At 36.9% G+C, this 12,748-nt stretch overlaps 1 long non-coding RNA gene across 1 annotated transcript; it reads left to right on the top strand.

Moving 5' to 3' along the window:
- The first annotated feature begins 783 nt into the window (after positions 1 to 783).
- Positions 784 to 9,924, top strand: LOC132611420 (uncharacterized). Its single transcript, XR_009571631.1, has 2 exons — positions 784 to 1,324; positions 9,638 to 9,924. It is a non-coding gene; the product is annotated as an uncharacterized LOC132611420 (long non-coding RNA).
- The last annotated feature ends 2,824 nt before the right edge of the window (positions 9,925 to 12,748 follow it).

Here is a 12,748-nt window from a genome sequence, read left to right as displayed (position 1 = left end):
TTCAATCCAAGGAGTTTGAGTAATTTAAATGATTAACCATTTCACCCTTCAATCTTTAATTTTTTGCATAATTGTGTAATTTTCAAAATTATTCATAATTATCTATAAATGTTATTTAAATCATTTAATTATTTTTGTTATGGCCACAATTAATTTAACCAATTCATGGTTTAAGGAAATTGGGGTCATTTTTGTAAAATTAGCCTCTTAATAGCTTTACTTGAAATAACCAAATTCATTGGATTAAATTAATTAAGGTCACTAATGCAATTTAATTTTTAAATCTGCTAATTAGGCCAAACATGGCCATAATTGAAATAACTAGTTAGATTAAAATCAATTAAGGCCAAATTTGGCCAGAATTGAAAACATCAGTTGGATTAAAATCAATTAAGGCCATATTACTTGTATAGGTATACCTCATGTGTGTGTATATATATATATATGTGTGTGTGTGTGTGTGTGTGAAAAAATAGATAATTAGATAAAGAGGCTAGCCTTTTAATTTTTAGATTTGGATTGAGTCCAGCCCAAATGGGCACGACCTTCCTAGTCTCACATCAGATAAGGGGGATACACCCCTTTACATTTTTGTTTTCACACCAAACGCTCCCTTACCCCTTCCCCTTTCTCTCTCTTCCTCTTTCCTGCAAAACCCTAACCCGCCGCCTGCTCTATCTTCTCTCTCTCATCCTGAAAATAGAAAAATCACAGTGCATGTGTGAAGTACATAGCTTTTGCAGTGTTATTTATGTGCAAAGAATAAATTCAAAGGTTGTTTTTACCTATATTTTTTCCTTTTGTTTTTCTTTAAAATTACTTAGTCAAAATCGATTATTATTGTCTGATTTTTGTTGTATTGTGTTCATTTGCTTGATTTCCATTGGTTGGAGGGGGGGGGGGGGGGGGGGTGAAAGGTTTGGATAGAGTAAAAAAAGGCTCAGATCTGGCCGTTCATTTGTTGATAAGTCATTTAAGCCATAGATCTGCTTTGTAAGTTCATTTCCTGGGAAAGATTGTTTGTCCCACATTGATGTTTTGAAGGTTGAAACAATTTTTGGGTTTTTATAAATAGAACCCTAACCCTCTTACAAAAATAGTTTTTGGGAGGTCGGAAAATTTGGAAAAATTTAAAAGGGGCTAGAAACTTTGAATTCCAAGCCTCTTAAGTATAAAATTTTTAAGACTTCAACTTAGTTTGAGGTTTTCAGAGTTCTAATTTTTTTTCTTTCTTTCTTGTTTTCGAGTCTGTGTGGCTGAGTGTAGTTTTAGAACCACAAAGGGCTTTCAAATTCGATTTTTACCATGGCTGCACTTTTAAAAGGTAACATTTTATCCTTTCTTGTTTATTGTTGTTATTTTTCAGTAGTTTTGTTGTGTGGTAGTAGCATGTTTGATGTTAGTTTGTTGTTGGATTACTTTTGGTTCAATTAAGTGACAATGTGTTGTTCTACATAATGTTTAAGGTTCATTAGATGTTTTGAAAAATGGAGATTACTTTCTTATTCTCGAGAGATACCTATTTTAACCTTAATGTTGGTTGTTAATGTGGGTTGAATGTATGAGATTAGATGATGTGTTAAGGTTGTTCTATAGATGTGGATGAGCAGATTATTGTGTGTTTTATAAGATGATTGGAGTTTCTTGTTTGGCTGCTCAAACCTTAAACATGACAAAATCTGATTATATGATTCATAACAGTAATTTAGTAACTTCTTAAATCAATACTAAGCCTATTTTAGTGTAATAGATTTGCTAAGGTACTGTGATGATCTATCTTGAATTATTTAAAGCATTGTTATTTCCTAGACAAGACTGTCAAATTTGAGTCTTCAAATCTACTTTCCACAAGTCTGTATACTTTGTCTATGTCAACTAGATAGCACGAATTATGATTAGGATAAAAATAAAGGATCATGATTAAACTGAAATAAGGTTTAAGGAATCTAGGCATACTTATAGGAGTCTTTGATGTGTTTAAGGCATTTGAGTAAGGCCAAGAAGGGCCTGTTTGCATTTGAATGGGTCCTGACATTCATGTTATCAAACCCTCCCTTTTCATGTCTAATTCATGTCTGAGTTTTCAAAAGAGGTCTAGTGGAGTTTAAAAAGGATAATTGAGTCCTTATGTGCTCTTGACTATTAAAAATGATTAGTCAACTAGTGAAAGGGAGTTGTTTGAATCTAAAGGTCGGTGCTCATTCTAAACTTAAACTTTCAAATGATTAAAATGTTCAAACCTTCTCAAAGTGTTAATGTCTAAAAGGGAATTCAAAATAGTATTGCATAGTTGAGACCATAGACTGAGTTGATTAAAAATATTAACTTATATGGTCAACAAGGTGTTTAGATGAAATTCATTTAAGGGCAATGTCAAACTAGCCTTGACCACAAGGTCTTAGTGATTTCCATTAGGCATGAGGATAAGGTAGGGAGTTGGGGTTGCCTTGGAAGAGTAAAAGGTGAGCTTAGGCATGAACTGGAGGTAGTGACCAGTGGGGCCTTTGATCTATTTTTATTGAAAGAAAGACTAAGGAGAGGGATGGGGAGGTGAGGACCTCACCCTCCTGTTTCTCTTTCAGGACCTTGAGGTTTCCTCGTCTCCTAAACCCTGGTCTCATGAATGTGGGATTCACAGTGATGTCAAGATTGGTTAGAAAGAGTTTATCATGCCTTTGGGAATTCTTGAGACTTTATGTTATTTAAAACCAAGTTAAAACAAAGGGTAAAGGTCTGTCACATTTTTTCCATAATTAAAGGGACTAAAAATTGCTATTATCTAAGTTTGGAGATATGTTATCCATCAGGACCTAGATTCATGTTTCAGAGCTTAACTTGCTTGCTTTTTTCTGCTTGCTTCAAAATGAATATGTCCAAGAACATGTATGATGCATTTATGTTTAGACCTATCTATATTGTGTGCTAGACTTAGTTTGAATTTGGGAAGAGGATATTTTAGCTAACAAAAGATTAGTGAGAATTTTTACTTCTGAACTTGAACTGTTGCATTTAGACTTTAATGTGCATTATAGTGTAAATTTGGATAGCAAAAGTAAAGTTATACTTTGTCTAGTAAGATTTGATTTGCATTTAGACTTTAATGTGCATTATAGTGTAAATTTGGATAGCAAAAGTAAAGTTGTACTTTGTCCAGTAAGATTTGATTTTATACTGTTGGTGTGCTTAAAGTGTAGACACGTGATTTTTGACCCTCCCCGAGTTGTTTTACACGATTTTTAACATTAAATATTTCTTTTTGGCTTAATCTTGCTTTTTTTTCGAATTTTATCTCATTTTAGTGATTTTGTTGTGGAAATAAAAAATATAAAACAAAAATAGAGTCGTAGTTAAGATAAAGAGAAAATTTTCATTTTTTTTTCTTTTTAACCGGATTTAAATGTATAAGTTTTATTTTTTCTTAGTCTAAAATTAGGTGGCTAAAATACTTATAAGTGTATTTAGATTTTTATTAAAACAAAAAAAAAATAATAAAGAGGATCAACCAAAAGTTCCACCTCATAAGATTCTTTTCAACAAACTAATTTCTCCCACTCCATTTTACAGTGCACATTTCATACACCTCACATATACCATCACACCTTGAGCATATTCCATACGTAGGGCCAACTTTAATTTTTCTTGCTCACTACTTTACAATATATACACACATCACGCAAAAAGACAAAAGAAGGAGAAACAGATTTTGAAAAAAAAGGTGAAAGAACACATGATTGAGGGAGAATTTGTTATTGGGGCGGGCCCACTCTTATTTTGGAGTTTGGTTTTGTTTTCCACAAATATATAACATTCACACCTAAAAAAAATCTAGAAACCTACACTATATACCTAGCAGCCGCATTCTACACACCTGAAAAAAATACTCAGCCGTAATGCTCATACCGTAGCAGCTAGAGATAAACATAGCCGCCGAACCACTCGAGAAGCATCATCGTCATTGATTCGTTATCACAGGCTATTTCTCCAGCTTCTTCATTTGCTGCTCAACCATTTAAACCACCAAATAATCCATAAACTCCTACATTAACACCAACTGAAAAGGAAAAAAAAAAACCTTCAACCTCCATTAACTAACCATGTGCACCCGACACTAACAGCCACTAAAAACGCCACCTTTGCTCCACCTTTTCTTTGTCGTTACTCACCATGAGAACGAGCAGCATCAAACAGCCTTGAAATCAATCGTTTTCAATAACTAGAGGCTCTTTGTTTACCCCGAATTTGGTAAATCAATTGAATTTATACGCGGGTATAGGATATGTGTTTGAATCTCGATATATTTGATGGATACAAGATTCGTATGGTTAAGATGTGAAGAAAACGATGATGCTTAGAGGATCATTGTGGATTTATACATCTACTAACATATAAATATTATTTGTTTGAACAAGTAATAGAGATGAACACAATGATTCCGGACCAAAATCTAATATTGAGAGAGAGATTTGTATATATCTTCTAGTACAAAAATGTTGATGATCCCAGGGAGCCAGCCCCTACAAAGGAGAGGGATGTGCTCTATTTATAGTGTGACCTCCATGAGTCTCATATGATGTGAGCTAATAAAATAATATCAACAAGGACAGCTCTGCACGGATTTGGTGGGATTAGACTGACGGCGCCGTCTGACACACGCATAGTTGGTAGCCGACCATGATGTGACACCACTGATGCGCTTCAGCAACGGTCATAACGGACCAACGGATACACGGGCAAACGGCTGTCCGGATCAACGGTGATGAACCCTCGGGAAGAGTCCCCGAACCATCGGTGGCATAGAGACCGGGCCAAAACGGACTAACGGCCAGGATTTCCCGGACTAACGGCCACGATTTCCCGGACCAACGGCCACAATCAGTTCGGACCAACGGCTATGATCAAACGGACCAACGGCCACGATCAATTCGGACCAACGGCCACGATCAATTCGGCTATGGAGGAACCGGACCAGATGACGATATTCCCTCTTTTCCTTCGATCTCTGGTCTTACCGGTTCTAACATATGTCCGATTTTTACCGTATACACTCTTGTATTTCAGTTCTTTGGTCGAGAAAGTTAGTCGAGGTCTGCTGGCGCGTTGGTTCAGGTTACAAGTTCAGATTTTTACTCCCGTAACATATTTCGCAATACTCTCTTAATGCTGGTTTGAAAGCTAAATACACAGTGTTTGATTTTTATTAAGGTCTATTTCTTATCTTTGCTATCTCTTTTCAAATCATTGTCACTGTTTAGGATGTTTAAATCCATGATTTCTTTTGTTTATCTTAATTAATTCCATTAATGTTTTGTTTAATCTGCTGTTGAGTGTTTGAGTTAACTCTGATAAGATTTTGCTATATGAGGTTAAAAATAATGATATGGAAGACTTAAGTGCAAATGTTACTTCTTTACTGTTAAATGGGTTTTGGTTTTTATTTGAATGAAAAGGACTTGGGCACTGTTTCTTTTGTTTGACGTGAACGAGACTAAAATAAAAGATTTTGGGGCTTATTTGTTTGCTAGCCTTGAAAATTGTATTAACTGTTTTGTTGGGTATTAGTTCTTTTGTTTATTATAATAAGAGTAGAAATGGTAATATTCATAGGGTGTGTTTATCTTATGTTCTACGTGTAGCTAATTTTTTGGAAATAAATCATATTGTTCCATCTTGCTTATCAAATCTAGGAAATAGAAAAAGCCAAATAGATTGGGCCTAGATTAATTTTCAAGGCCTAACTAATTAAATACTAGTGCGAAATAAGCGAGATGAGACGCGAATAAATTCAAATCTCGTTGCTATTAAAAAGAAAAGAATTGGAAAAAACAATTGTGAGGGAGCGAGACGGGTTGCGAACGTGTTTCAAAATCCGTTGTCGAAGAGTGAAAATGACTAAAAACGAAAAAAAAAAATAATAACCAAATAATAATAAGTCGCGGATTTTAGAGACAAATAATTGTCTTTAACGCTAGATGATCTTTAGGCACGTTTTAAGACGTTTGTTTCGATTAAGAATGCGGTTACACATCTTATTTCGAGACTTTTTTTTATAACTCAAGGATGCGGTTACGCACCTTGGCCGAACTCGTTTTAATAATTAATTTTGCTTCGAATAAGAATGCAGTTATGCATCTTACTTTGAGACGCTTAAAAGATTCGGAATGCGGTTACGCATCCGGTTTAAGACCAATAAATGTTCAACAATAAAAGTACGAGCAAATCAAGGCTCAAATACAGAATATATTCAAAGATTAATTTAAGCTAGGTATAAGTCGATAAAGCGACCGCGCTAGAACCACAGGACTCAAGGAATGCCTAACACCTTCTCCTCGGTCAACAGAATTCCTTACCCGGTCTTCTGTTTTCGCGGATCATAATAAATGAGGCATTTCCTTTTGATTAGGGATTCATAAGGTGGCTTGGAACACCAAAACTCAATTCCAAATGGCGACTCTGTAAAATAATTAATCCCTACTCAAAACCGTCACTTCAGTTGGAAAAACCCTTTAATAATAAAAACCTACGTACCTACGCGCGGGGCCCAAAAAAGTGGTATTACATAAAGTCCTACCATTTTAGGAACTATGGAATGAAATAACTGAATATTGAGTTTGTGTTTTAAAAAATGAATAGTGATAAGCTGAAATTGGTTTGATGTTGTTGTTTGAGGATATTGTGAGTACTCTTAAAAGCAGTTTGAACCACTTGGCCTAGGGTGGTCTTTTCAAGACACATCAAAGAGGGGGCAGGGCAGAGTCAAGCCTAGCTTCACTCATAGTACCTACCCTCTAAGTGAGGGGTGTCATGACACAACCTATGGACCAGGGGGGGCATTCCTGTCATGAGAGTGCATGGGTCTACCTCAAATCTTACCATTTTATAAAAGGGTTGGAAATAGAAAGGGGTTGGAAAGTTAACTTGTTTAAATGTCTAAAGGGAATATAGGAGGTTAAAAAGAGGAAACTGGTTACTTCAGTAAGGTGATTCTGGTTTCTTTTCTAAGGAAAATGGACTAGTTTAAGGTTGTTGAGTGTTGACAACAAGTGTCCTATTAGGAGTTAAAAATCCGGAGTTGCTAAGAATTTTGTTAAACTTTATGCCATTCTTTTTTCTGTGAGACTTGGTGATATACATAGTTGGTCCCTTCTCCTTTTTATTTCAAGTGGCAACTTACATGAAATCCTTTTGTTAACGTGCTCTTGCTACCGTTTGACTAGAACAAAGGTTCATTTCTGTGGTTTTTTCGGGGAATATAAATTTGTACATTCTCAGTTCATTTAATGTTGTTTTAGTTCAGACCTCTCGGTGCTCCAACCCTGTTTTGATGAACATAAGTTATAGAATCTTTTCTCTTTGTCTGCATCCCTCTACTGTGTTTCTGTGATTACATTAAACAGTTCTCACTTCCTGCTATGCATATGAAGTTGATGAATCATTTATTTGATGTGTATAAGAGTTAAGTTAGACTTTAATTAGCTTTAGTTTTGTCCTTGAACACTGTTCTAAGGAATAAGGATTAATTAAGTGAATGAAATGATCTTAAGGCCTAAAGTTAAACACATAGAATGTGGATATACACAGAATATGTATAGGTTAATGAAAAGGAAGAGGAATATACACATGATATACACTTGGTATACACATCACATGTGTATATCATAAGTATACTATGTGTATATAAGAGAATGGGCCAATTATAGGTAGCATGCATATATAAGCAAAAGAGGATGGTTTGTTTGTATCATCTATTTGACAAAGTATCTTAAAGCTGTTATGCTATTTTTATACATGTAACGACCCTCCCGGCCGTTATGGAAAATACAGGATCACCTCACCAAATAGAACCTCCCAAGGGTAGAACGAGCTAATAGAAACTCAATTGTATAAGTCTAAGAACTAAAAACTTGACTTGTTTGTGATTATTGTTTGATTGTGTTGAGTCCATGGGGGGGGGGGGGGGGGGGGGGGGGACGTAGGAAATTAGAACTCTGTTGGGAATTCCGACGCCACAGGTAAGTCTGTATGGCATTTTTATATCATTGTGCATATTTTGTTGTGTATGTGAAGCCTCAGATGAAATGTTGGGTGGTCGATTAAAAAACTATGAAATCAGCGAGCTTACTGGCTCAGTGGTACTGCAGCAGGGGGACAGCTGTAGCGATGGGTGGACCGCCACCGCGGTCAGCCGAGTCTGGGTGTGTCCACTATGGATGGCACAGGACCGCTACCAGGCCTGCCACAGTGGAGGGAAGGATATAGTGAGGTCCGCTACAACGATGGATAGGCCGCCGCAGCAGTTGACGGGGACAGAATATCGGCTTTTAAATACTTAGTTCCGAATTCTTTATTCATAAAACACCAAAACAGTTTCTCACAAGCACCTAGGGAGAAATTCCAAGCTAGGCCAAGAATATCATTGAGAGGTAAATCTCAACCAATCCTTCCATCATTACGCTTTCATCTTCATGATTATCATCCCGTGTATGGGTCTATAATGATGAATTGGGAACAGTAACCCTAGAACTTAATAGGCTTTCAATAATTGATTGGGTTATGATTGTTATTATGTGTTTATCACCTAATGGCTAGAGTTGTCACTTTTTAATAAAGAATTGAACCATTAGAGACGTGAACTAAGTGAATTGAGACTTAGGGTTCCATAAAAATGGTAGCTTGACCATGGGAACTGCTTGTAATAGATGTTTTGATTAAATAGCCTTGTAGATTGATAGTTGGTGGTTGCTAAAGCCAATGTTAGGCTGATTTACACCTAGAAATCACTCACCCATTGGAATGGGGAAAAAGGGAAAGGTGTTCTTTGAATTGATTTTGTTACTAGAGTAATTATGACTTATTTAGCATCTTAATTGCTAGACTTTGAGTGTTCTGAGGCTTTACGGAAGGAAAAGGCTAATCGGAGTAATTTGCATTGTTCCAGCTCTACATTTGAGGTAGGTTACGGTCTACTTAAGTTAGACTTTGATTAGTTGATTGTATGTGTTGTGAAATTGATAGGAGAAAGAATGTCTAGTCTTCAAACATGATGTGTGTGTTTGAAATTCCTACGCTATTGATTGAGTGATTATGTTGGCTTTGTGCCACTATTCACTGGGTTGGATCTTACAGGTTGATGATGTTATGGTGAGAAGTTAATATGATCTTCTTGGTGAAAGTGAGATAAAAATGATAATTCGATTATTGAAAACAATGTGAAAAAGAGATACAGATATATATATATATGAAAAGGCTCATTTGACCTGGGGTGAGGATGAGTCCTACTTGTGAGCTCGGGTCCGAGGAGTGAATCCGGAACGAGTGGTACATGGACACCATGGGTCCCCTACATGTCATGAATACTGAGCAATGACATCAATTAGCATGTGTGTACAACGTGTATATGGTTATTATTGGTAGATTTATTCCGTTGTTTGCTTCCGTTGATTTGGCTCTTGATCGTTGAGTGACTTGATTGTTATTATCCTTGGTTGACTTGTTGTTGGGTTATTTGATTATGTATTGTTGACTGGCTTGTCTATTTTATTGATTTTATGATGTATGCATGATACTAATCTTAGTCAGCCTATGATATCTACTTGTATATAGCGTTTGTACTGATACTACCTTGCTGCATTCTTTTCAGTGCAGATTGTGATCCAGAGACTGCTACCCGATCTCATATCTAGCGTTGAGGCCGTTTGCTGACAGATTTAGGATGAGCTTCTATCCATGCTAGCCCGCCCGAAGATCTTGTTTTCTGATGTCCACTTTCATTCCAGACATTTTTGGTTATTTAGTTAGACAACATACATTCCTTAGACATGTTTTGGATTAAAGTCCTTGTATGGCGACTCTCAGATTTTGGGGTTGTAATAGTTAGGACTTCCACATTTACTTTCTTATATTATGGCATGACTAAATTTTGATTTATCTTGTGCTTGAATGGTTAATAACTGATTGAATTAGTTAACATAAAAATAGACTTGAATGAGTAGATGGCTTACATTTTGGTTCACCTACTAGGAGTTAGTGTGGGTGTCGGGCATGGCTGGTTGGGTCCGTGACCAAGTTGTATCAAGGCTTTGGGTTCATCGATCTCGTCGTACAAGGACATGTCTAGTAGAGTCTTGCGGATCGGTATGGAGACGTCTGTACTTATCTTCGAGAGGCTACCAGACACTAGGAAAATTCCCTTTTCTTTCTTTCTTTCGTGCTACTTGATTCTAATTGGTATCTGGATAATTCAAATTGGAATTTGACTATCCTTCGTTCTCTCGCAGATAGTGAGAACACGTGCGGCAGCAAGCAGAGATAGAGGTAGAGGTGCAGGCGCAGGTAGAGGGGTGGCACTAGCTGGGGGCGGAGTCCTAGCAGTTGATCCCGTGCCTCCAATGACTCATAATGAGGCCACGGGAGATCCAGCCACACCAGCTCAGCCGACGGCAGTGCCAGATCTGCCAGGGGCTACAGCTGCTCCAGGTATACTAGATGCAATGGCGTAGGTGCTGAATTGGTTGCATGGATTGGCACAGACGGGGGCGATATCGACCGTTCCAGCAGGTAGGGGTGTAGGGATAGCTGCCCCAGGTCCGGATAGAGTTCAGCATGCCTGATATGATCCTATATGGCACAAAGGGCTAAAAGTGCCAATTATCTCTATATGATGTAAATCAAGACAAATTGGGCAGCAATTGCAAGACAATTGGTGTTTGGAAGATGAATATTTCCACATGAAGGCTATTTTCAAAATTCCCAAAGAAGACTACCAACCAAACAACGCCGTTGCCTCATTAATGGCATTTTTGTAATAACTTAGTCTTATTTTAGTCTAGGAGTATAAATACTAGACTTAGCTCATTTCATTAGTTTAACTTTGAAAGATGTTAAGATCAATCCTATAAATGAGTGATAGTTTGTTTGGTAGAATTAGTGTTAATCCAGTGATTAGTGATAGTTAATCATGGTGGATTTCATTGTTGGCTATTGAACACATTTTCCATTGATTTTATATTAGAGTTGTTCATTTGTGGATTCATTTGATTAACTCTTAATTAAATTCAAATAGTATAGGTTTGTTAGTAGGAATCGATTAGGAGGGTTTGGGTTTAATATACCTAGATTTGCCTATAATTTCTTTACTTATTGGGTCTTGCTTCTATCCATCTATTCTCTTCCCAATTTCTTCGCTTCTCATCTTTGATTTCTACTCTATCTTTTGTTTCCGCGTATTTGTTATTTGAATCGGTGTCTTCCACAAGCCGGATCGTATCATTTGGTATCAGAGCATAGGCTAAGAGATTGTTCCTATAATTTCTAATTCTAGGCTCAAAATTTGAAAATCCAAAAAAAAATCAAAATATGAAAATTCATTAAAAAAATTCAAAAACTTGTGTTGTGGTTGGATTTGTGGGTAATTGTTACACCTCGGAAAATTTCCCGTTGGTACGCAAGTAAATGAACTAATGATGTGTGCGAGGAGTGCGAGTGTATAATGTTTCATGGGAAATGTATGTAAAGGGGTGTGGATGATTAGAATGAAAAGTCGAGGAATGAGAAAAAATTGAAAGTTGGCAAAACTGCCCAGTGGTCGTATATTGCAAAATACGGACCGTAAAGTGCAATACGGTCCGTAAACTGGCAGACGTAAACTGCCATGCAAAGGCTTCAGCTGTCTGCCAGTGGTCGTAAAGTGCAAATACGGACCGTAAACTGGTATACGGTCCGTAAACTGCCAGGTCGTAAACTGGCATGCCAAACTTCAACTTTCTGTCAGCTGAGGAAAAGGTATAATACGACCTGGTGGACGGACCGTAAAGTGATTTACGGCCCGTAAACCATGGTCGTAAATCACCATGCATGCAGGCCAAAGTCTCTGGTCCTGCTTAAGCTTAAAGACGACCACGAGGGACGGTCCGTCAAGTGGAATACGGACCGTAAACCTCCATGGACGACCACTGTTCACCCAGCACAGATTTTCCAATTCATTAAATATGAGGATCAAGACTTATTTTATTTCATTACAATATTACACCACTTCTCTCTACATTTATTATATGAGTTTCCAAGGATTATAAGTCATCCATAACATTAAGACAAGTGAATCAAGGATAAGGGAATCATCAAGGATCATCCAAGTCAAGAAATCCAAATGGAGAAAAACTAGGTTTTTGCTTAAAGAAGAGTATTATCAACCAAAGCTTGTTCCTACAACTTCTAAGGTAAGATTCATGATTTTTACAAGATTTTTAAGGTATTGGAGAATTAAAATACATGGATTGTAAAAAATCTGGTCAACTAGGTCATGAATGATGAATAGTGACATTTTGAGAAATAGTTTGAATTGAGTTATGAATGTTGTTGTGTTGTGATACGAATGTGTTATAAATGGTATTGAGATCATGAACTAAACACTTTAGGCGAATGGACGAAGATGGGTGTTATGACCATGAATGTGGGTGAATTAGAGGCAAATTGAGGAATCTAGATAATGTGGATAATGTGAATGACTAATGGCCATTGTTATGATATTAATGAAGGTATAAACGCTAGCATTGGAAGGGAATGTGCAAGTGTAGAATAGTTCGACGGAAAGGTATGTGAGGCTAATCCTTCTTTCATAAGGCATGATTCTTTGGCCATATTCCTAATTCCTCTAAATGAGTATGTTGTCTCCAAATGATTGATATTCCGAGCTCATAAGCTCACGACCCTTGATACGTGCTACAAATGTACTACGCACCCCATTGACGAGTAA

Source organism: Lycium barbarum, chromosome 9, assembly GCF_019175385.1.
Source record: "Lycium barbarum isolate Lr01 chromosome 9, ASM1917538v2, whole genome shotgun sequence".
In the NCBI taxonomy this organism is placed as follows: Eukaryota; Viridiplantae; Streptophyta; class Magnoliopsida; order Solanales; family Solanaceae; genus Lycium; species Lycium barbarum.
This window is presented reverse-complemented; position numbering and strand designations above follow the sequence as displayed.